Source organism: Haplochromis burtoni, unplaced genomic scaffold (assembly GCF_018398535.1).
Source record: "Haplochromis burtoni strain Fernald_Lab_line unplaced genomic scaffold, NCSU_Asbu1 Contig_676, whole genome shotgun sequence".
NCBI classification, from domain to species: Eukaryota; Metazoa; Chordata; class Actinopteri; order Cichliformes; family Cichlidae; genus Haplochromis; species Haplochromis burtoni.
The window spans coordinates 35,027-44,011 of NW_024583037.1; the positions used below are offsets into that span (position 1 = coordinate 35,027).

Consider the following 8,985-nt stretch of genomic DNA (forward strand, 5'->3'; position numbering starts at 1 on the left):
CTCTGAGCTGCCTCACCTGAGACCGAGGCTGTATCCCAATTCAGGCAGCCTTAAAGTACGCAGCCTCAACGATCCTCAAGGGCTGAGTACTCAAAGACCACTAAGGCCGGAAGTGCGAGGCTTGCGAAATGGGATGGTCTAGCCTCTGTTGCGCTGCCCAGGTTGCCTAGCAACCATGATACTAACAGCTGGAAACGTTTCATACAGCTTTGTTTGACAGAAATGAAGGAGAAAATCTTATGTTCATTTGTTTGTTTCTTTCTACATGAGCTTTGATCATTCTCTGTAAGATTAAGGTCAGCTATTAAACGGCGTATATTTTGAAGTAAAGGCTTTAAAACCAAGTTAGTACAAACATCACTAATGTCACATAACTTTGCCGACATGTGCCCAACAGTAATGTTTTAATGTTCTTCGTTATTAAACATTTGCACATAAATAAGTGACATAATATTCAGTACTTACTTTTCACAGTTTACTCTTCGGCTGCTCCGCTTCTGCCGTCTGCGGCAGAATTATCCACACCGACTTCCGCGCTATGAATTGTGGGATATATGGGACCACGAAGTCTACACTGCCACAGCCTTAAAATTCAGGGAAATGAAGGACGCTATTCAGGGCCGCATTTCGAGCAGCCTTTGAATTGGGACAGCCTTCGGCGCGCCGCTGTGACGTAATTGGCCTTGAAATGCGTACTTTAAGGTTGCAGACCCTGAATTGGGATACAGCCCGATTCCTCGCCAGCTGCTGCCATCATCCACCATCGTTGGCAGGACTATTTAATGGTGTGGCTGAGCGACAGACATCGCTGGAGTATTGCACCAAGCTCGGTAGCTAGCGGAGGGAAGCTAATCGTGTTTGTTTTTGCCTGCTCCCAGGAGGAGGAAGGAGAGACTTTACGGAGTTTCGGGAGTTTGTGGACACTGCCACGCATCACAGGGGAAAAAGGGGAGAGGATCACTAAAAGGATTTGAACTGTGGATAACTGTTGACTGGTTTTTCTTCACTGTAAATAAAGGCACTGTTCAACTTAAGCGAGAGGTCCGCATCTGGGTTCCCTAACAAACCTGCCTTGACAATTTCTGCATTGATATAGCTAAAAACATCATGTGAGTTTGTAAAATGAGTTGTAAGAAACCAATGAAGAACCCAATTAGGCAGTCTTAGACTTAATGGATGAGTTTGGTCACTTCAGGGTATCTGGTTCTTATGGAAGCCCGTTTCCGCCACTAAAAAAAAAAAATAAGATCCATAACTCGAAATTTCGAGTTATTTTCTCAAAATTCGGACTTATTAACTCGAAATTTTGAGTCATTAACTCGAAATTTTGAGAAAAATAACTCGAAATTTTTTAAAATCTACGTGGCTGATGTAATTTCCTTGTTACCCGGAAGGATATGGCGCAAAGGGGTGCGCACTCAAAACTGGATCGTGTCGTGAGCTACTGTATTAACAACAAATGGCGCCAGGTTCTTCAGTTTTGAATGCCTTCCTACAAATGATAACTGGATAAAAGGTATATAAAAACAGTGTGACAGCGATTGTTACATACAAAGTTGAATAGAATGCAACGTCAGGGTTAACCAAAGGTACCTATAAGGTTTCTGTTACATGCTAATGACACCTGTTACATCTCATGAAACAGACGTTTTGCTGAAAGCATGCATAATAAGTGTACAGCACTGTATAAAACAAAATCACAAATCACCCAAAACAGGGAATATGACTGACAACTATATAAATAAGGAACAAAACCAATAAAAATGTAACCAGACAACTGAGAAAATGTGGGATTGACTGTATTGTGATGCTGATTGTAGTTACAGTGCAAATGGACACTTAAAAATGCAGTTCCCACTTCTCCACCATAGTCAGAGCTCATAATGTAGTTAGGCACAGATACTTTGATGATAATATGGTGGCTTTATTTTAATTTTGTAATTTTAATTTACATCCTTCCTTACAGCATGGGAGACTTGACTGAATTCTTGAAACAAAGAGAAGTCTCTGAGGAAATTATACAGACCTTGGAGAATGGAGAGAGATAAAAGTGATTTTGGACATTAGACATGAAAGATTTATCAGAGGCTCAGTATTAGCAAACTTAGCTACTTTGGACTTGCATATGAGAGCATGAGGGTGGGGATGGATGTTTGTATCTGTGTGTGCCTGTTTGTTTGTGTCTATATGTCAGGTCGGGTATCAGACGCCACCTCTCTGGGGACATCTCAGGCCCTCCAAGGTATGGAGGCCTATCTCCCCGACCACTCCCCCTGCCTGTGGCAGACGCCCTCAGACATCGGTGCATTGGTGGTTCTTTGTGTCCGGGGATGGGCTCCAGGTACACACCAGCTCACTCCTGGTGGCTGCTTGTCGGGGCCTGGGGCTCGCTCGGGCCACTTCGGGGGTGGGGTGCCCTCGGCCTCTCGACCTGGGGCTCGGTCACTCTGGCACAGCTGGCTCACGGGCACGTCACTGCAACTCCCCCTGGCTTCTGCTCCGCGGCTGCTGAGTGAGCCCTCATCTGGGACTCTCCTCAGCTCTTTCTGGGACAGTGGCGCGGCTGCCCCTCTGTTGGTCTTCCTTGGTCTCTTGTGTTCTGGGGGCCTCTGGATGTCTGGAGTTTTGATCTCCTCCATACCTGCTTCATGCCCTGGAGGACGGGGCTGTGGCCCCCCCACACCCTCTAGCAGATCATTACATGAAGGAACCTTTTAAATACAAGCGCTCATGCTCACAGGTGTGTCACCACATCATTTGCCTTGGTCTGTACGTGTGTCTGTGTCCGACTTCACAGAGTGAGTCTGTAAATAAACCACTCAATTACTGTACAATTGTTTTTCTATGTGTGCATGGATCTGTGAAAATAACACAGACAAACCTAAAACACGGGCACTTTGGTGAATTTCATCTACTTGCATTAAGGGCTTTGACCGTGCCTCAATCATCTCCACATCATGTTCATGTACTGTCATCATCACTGGAACCATATTAAAATGTAAATAAAATATCTGTACTCATTTGTTCATATCAGACAAAACTGAATTTTAAGTCATATCTTCTAAAGAACCTGGTCACAAAATTAAGTCCCTTGACCATCAAGGCACCTTTGGTTTTATTATTATTAACCTTTATTTAACCAGGAAAAGTCCCATTGAGATTAAAAACCTCTTTTTCAAGGGAGTCCTGGCCAAGAGGCGACAACATGTTGAAATTACAAAGTTACATACATATTATAAGTAACAATTACATTTTAAAAACATTTTTCTCTGGCTCTCTCAATCTGGACTTAAAAGCATTTAATGAAATAAGATCTGCTATCTTCCAGTCTTTTTGCATCATGTTCCATGTGAAAGGGGCAGCATAAGTAAAAGCCCTCTTTCCCAGTTCAGTTCTGGCAAATGGAACATTGAGCAAAAAAAGATCGCTTGAACGCAGGCTGTAAGAAACAGTACTTCTCCGTGTGAGCAGATCGCAAATGTAGGTGGGCATTTGTCCAAGCAGGGCCTTATAAATAAAGATGCACCAGTGAACAAACCTCCTGGAGGACAACGAAGGCCATCCCACTCGAGCGTACAGATCACAACAATGGGTCAAGGCCCTACAGTTTGTAATAAACCGTAAAGAGGCATGATATACTGAGTCAATCTTATGAAGACACTGGGCGGAAGCATTCATGTACAGCAGATCACCATAATCTAAAACAGATAAAAATGTGGCATTTACAAGACGCTTTTTTGTCTCAAAAGAAAAGCAAAATTTGTTTCGAAAGAAAAATCCCAATTTTAGTTTGAGTTTTTTCACAAGATTGTCTATGTGAGATTTAAAGGTCAGAGAATCATCAATTAAAAAGCCAAGATATTTATACGTATGCACCACTTCTATGAGGTTTCCCTCAAGAGTGGACACCAAAGGGACAGTTTGAGGAAATCTCTTCATGTTTGAAAACAACATTAGCTTTGTCTTTTCAGCATTGAGAACCAATTTCAGCTCCAGAATGTGTGTGAAATAAAATTCTACAGCTCATCCGGGTTCTCGTCTAAATTTGCATTTTATTAGATGATAAGTACAGCACTTTGCAAAAGTCTTAAACCACCAATCATTTCTTTTGCTTGCAAGGAGTAAGACCTTCAGGACACTTTCAAGGACACTACTACAGTAACTGCTGTTTTGAATAAGTTCCTGGGTGCATAAAGGTAATAAAACATGCTTACAAGGCACAAGATTTGCCAGCAGTCCCACCCTGTCACGGCTGCCGAGGCGAGCCGTGTGGATTTAGAAGGAGGACCCAAGATGCAGGCAGTGGATGAGATACCGGTGGTTTTATTTACAGAGGTGTAGTGGCAAACAAACAGTGGGGCATAACAAACAACTAAAGACACCTAAACTGGGAGAACTAAAAATAACAGACCTGGGAGCATATGACAACGGATGATGAATAGCAGAGAGACGCAGACGAGGAACAGGACACCGTGGAACACAGGGTAACAGACTGACACGGAGTTACACAGACTGACACGGAGTTACACAGACTGACACGGAGTTACACAGACTGACACGGATACACAGACTGACACGATTTACACAGACTGACACGGAGGACGACACGAGCACACGACCAACCGGCAACAGGCAGGAGAACACACAGGGCTTAAATACACACACCAGTAATCAGGGGATGAGAGACAGGAGGGCAACACAGCTGGGAGGAATCTGGGCTGACGGGACAGGGGAAACGTAAACTGAGTCACACTCACATACGACACGGACCTTCACAATAAAACAGGAAACTCAGACACATGGAACCAGACAAGACATTGAACTAAACAGACAGATTCACAAACAGATGGGGAGACACCATAGACAGACAGATACAGACGCAGACTCAGAGGCAGATCGAAAATAACACAGAACTTAAACAATCATCATCTAGAAAATGATAACAAACTAAAAGCGCTGGGTCACCGACCCAGGACCATGACAGTACCCCCCCCTCAAGGGCTGGCTCCAGACAGCCCAGCAGAAACAAAAAAACCGGACCAAAACAAAACAGAAAACAACCCGACCAGGGCGGGCGGAGGGGGCCCAGGACGGAGGGACAGAGTCCAAAAAGGCCCAGATGGTCAAGTTCAGGAGGCCGACCATGCGAATGGCAACGGGGCAGGTCCGGATGCCGGCCACGCAGTAGGCAGTGGCGTGGAAACAGTTCTGGGGGCCGACCGTGCGGACGGCAACGGCGGCGTGGAAACAGTTCTGGGGGCCGACCGTGCGGACGGCAACGGCGGCGTGGAAACAAGTCCGGAGGCCGGCCACGCGGAAGGCAGTGGCAGCGTTCAGGAGGGCGTTCAGGAGGGCGTCCACGGTGGCGGAGATGCCCAACAAGCGGCCTGGCAGATGACCGAAGATGTGGAGGTGGTAGTAGGGGACCTGAAGGCTGCGTGGCCCCTGCAGCCCCAGGCGAGGCAGAAGCCGAGGCTGGACCAGGCGAGGCAGAAGCCGAGGCCGGACCAGGCGAGGCAGAAGCCGAGGCCGGACCAGGCGAGGCTGATGAGGATGATGAGGAAGCTGAGGCCGGACCAGGCGAGGCTGATGAGGATGATGAGGAAGCTGAGGCCGGACCAGGCGAGGCTGATGAGGATGATGAGGAAGCTGAGGCCGGACCAGGCGAGGCTGATGAGGATGATGAGGAAGCTGAGGCCGGACCAGGCGAGGCTGATGAGGATGATGAGGAAGCTGAGGCCGGACCAGGCGAGGCTGATGAGGAAGCTGAGGCCGGACCAGGCGAGGCTGATGAGGACGATGAGGAAGCTGAGGCCGGACCAGGCGAGGATGAAGACACGGAGGCTGGACCAGGCGAGGATGAAGACACGGAGGCTGGACCAGGCGAGGATGTAGCAGTGGCTGGACCAGGTGAAGCGGATGAAGCCGAAGCATGCGCTGGACCAGGCGACGCTGAGGATGCAGCAGAGGCCGGGCCAGGCAACGGCGTGGAGGATGCAGATGGAGGCGCTGCAGCAGGTGGCGGCATGGATGAAACTGCTGCTGCAAGCGTGGATGAGGCTGCTGGTGGAGCAGCTGGTGGCTGGATGGGCTCCTCGGGCCCCCCAGCTGAAGAGAAAGGAGGCTGGACGGGCTCCTCGGGCCCCCCAGCAAAAACAGTCTCAGAACCAGTGGGCACTGGAGCCCCTGGCACACACAGAACAGAACCAGCAGGCACACGGGCCTCTGGCAGGAACGCAACAGGACCAGCAGGCACACGGGCCTCTGGCAGGAACGCAACAGGACCAGCAGGCACACGGGCCTCTGGCAGGGACAGAACAGGACCAGCAGGCACACGGGCCTCTGGCAAACACATAGCGGCCTGCAGCTGCGCAGAGCATTGACCCTGCTCAGGCAGCGACAGCTCTGTGCAGTCCTCAGCTGGCTTCTTAAACTCCAGGGGTCCAGAGTCTAATGGGGGCTGAAACCCAGCCTCTGGGGAGGCCCTGGAGTGCATCTCAGTCTCAGAACTGGCCAGCCTTTGAGGAATGTTGACATTGTTCTTGGGTTTGTCTCTCTGCTTAGAGTACGGAGTTGTTGAACTGTCCGTTATGGGTTGGACTGACATGGCTTGCTGTACAGGAGGAGTAGGTGAAGGTGATGGCTGAACAGGTAGTGGAGCAACTGACACAGGATGCAGGGCTGGTGACTGCTGAACTGAGGATAAAGCTAATGATTCTTCTGCTAACCGGGCTACTGACTGGGCCATGGATTGTAACAGGGTTTGTAATAAGTCTGGCTGTGACTGTAATTGAGCTATGGATTGTGAGGCTGAATGTGGCGGAGGTGGCGACTGGGCTTCTGGCCGGGCGGCTAACTGAGCTTCTGGCCGGGCGGCTAACTGAGCTTCTGGCGATAAACAGTTTTTGTCCTGTGCCGTACAGAACATCACCCCTGAGTAAACGGTCCCACAGTTCAGACCAACAATACTGTCCTGTCCACTCACCACAGCTGGCTGCTCGGAAATCCCCAGGTCCGACTGTGGCGAGGAGCGTCGGCAGCGTGAGCGCCGTTTCCCCCTCGAAGGCTGGGTTGACGGGCCGGGCAGAACATCCTCTGTCGGACTGGGCAGTGAAGCATGAGCTGCAGGGTGGGTGGTAGCAGCCGGGGGGTGAAGACGGAGTCCATTCAGAATGAAATTCTGTGCGAGCGGGTGAAGTGAGCTGAGCAGCCAGGGGAGACCAGAAACCAAGCGCTGTAGCCGATTAGCCACGGCTTGGCGAAATTCTCTCCCCTCGTGCTCCAGCCACGCGTTGATTAATTTGTCCACGGAGTAAACAATGTCCTCCCGGAGCTCCTTGGGCGGGTTGAATGCTGCTGGGTCCATAGTGGCCGGTTCGTACTGTCACGGCTGCCGAGGCGAGCCGTGTGGATTTAGAAGGAGGACCCAAGATGCAGGCAGTGGATGAGATACCGGTGGTTTTATTTACAGAGGTGTAGTGGCAAACAAACAGTGGGGCATAACAAACAACTAAAGACACCTAAACTGGGAGAACTAAAAATAACAGACCTGGGAGCATATGACAACGGATGATGAATAGCAGAGAGACGCAGACGAGGAACAGGACACCGTGGAACACAGGGTAACAGACTGACACGGAGTTACACAGACTGACACGGAGTTACACAGACTGACACGGAGTTGACACAGACTGACACGGAGTTACACAGACTGACACGGAGTTACACAGACTGACACGGAGTTACACAGACTGACACGGAGTTACACAGACTGACACGGAGTACACAGACGAACCGGCAACAGGCAGGAGAACACACAGGGCTTAAATACACACACCAGTAATCAGGGGATGAGAGACAGGAGGGCAACACAGCTGGGAGGAATCTGGGCTGACGGGACAGGGGAAACGTAAACTGAGCACACTCACATACGACACGGACCTTCACAATAAAACAGGAAACTCAGACACATGGAACCAGACAAGACATTGAACTAAACAGACAGATTCACAAACAGATGGGGAGACACCATAGACAGACAGATACAGACGCAGACTCAGAGGCAGATCGAAAATAACACAGAACTTAAACAATCATCATCTAGAAAATGATAACAAACTAAAAGCGCTGGGTCACCGACCCAGGACCATGACAACCCTTCTCAAACCAAGGCTTCCCTGTGTCCTTGAAGACTCATTACTTAAATACTTTTTTCTATTTAATTTCTGATGCAAAAGAGAAAAAAGAATTTTATTCAAACTCATTTTTAACACTTTTATTATTATTGTTGTTGTTGTTGTTTACATTGTTTCACCAGCCACATAAGAGAGAAATAAAAATACAAATACACACCAGAGAGTAAAATTCAAGCAAACTAAAGTGGCCCAAATACTTATGGACCTAACTGAACGTCCTACACTTCTTCTGTCTAGCCAACATTTAAACAGATACATGTGCACACAAATATCATCATGTCAAAACAAAACAAAAAACAACAACTGAGTCGAAATGAACTTTGTTAGTGTTGCTGAAAAGAGATGAGTATAATTAGTAAGGTGTGTTTTTATTTTGCATCTTAATCAGTTTTATCAATATTGTAGTTTCTTATCATTTAGGGATTAATTTTACGTTTTTACGAGACACAAAATAAGTAGGAAACAACCAAACTCCGGTAAGCACAATAAACACACTACTTTAGTAGCAAATAAAATTGTGTCTCTCCGCGCAATCATGTGCCTCCCAGACACTCAGACTCCCTCCTCTCACCTGTAGGGCTCCACACTTCATCTTGGGTTGCGGGCACAGTGGTTTCCCCTCTTCACTCCAGGCCTCATAGTCCATCTCCTGTCCGTCCGGGAGTTTTATTAAACATAGACAGGCCCAGGACAACATCAGAAAGGTTTTGCACATATTGCGGCAAGTTGACAAACAAAAATTAGAGACCTTAGTGTTAAGCTTAGATGCCGAGAAGGCGTTTGACTCAGT

General features: G+C 48.2%; 1 long non-coding RNA gene across 1 annotated transcript in view; it reads right to left on the minus strand.

Moving 5' to 3' along the window:
• Positions 1 to 8,771: 8,771 nt before the first annotated feature.
• LOC121812593 overlaps positions 8,772 to 8,985 on the minus strand; it is a 29,732-nt gene continuing 29,518 nt past the window's right edge. Inside the window, exon 3 of the long non-coding RNA XR_006053175.1 lies at positions 8,772 to 8,844. This is a non-coding gene — a long non-coding RNA (uncharacterized LOC121812593). The remainder of the gene's footprint in view (positions 8,845 to 8,985) is intronic.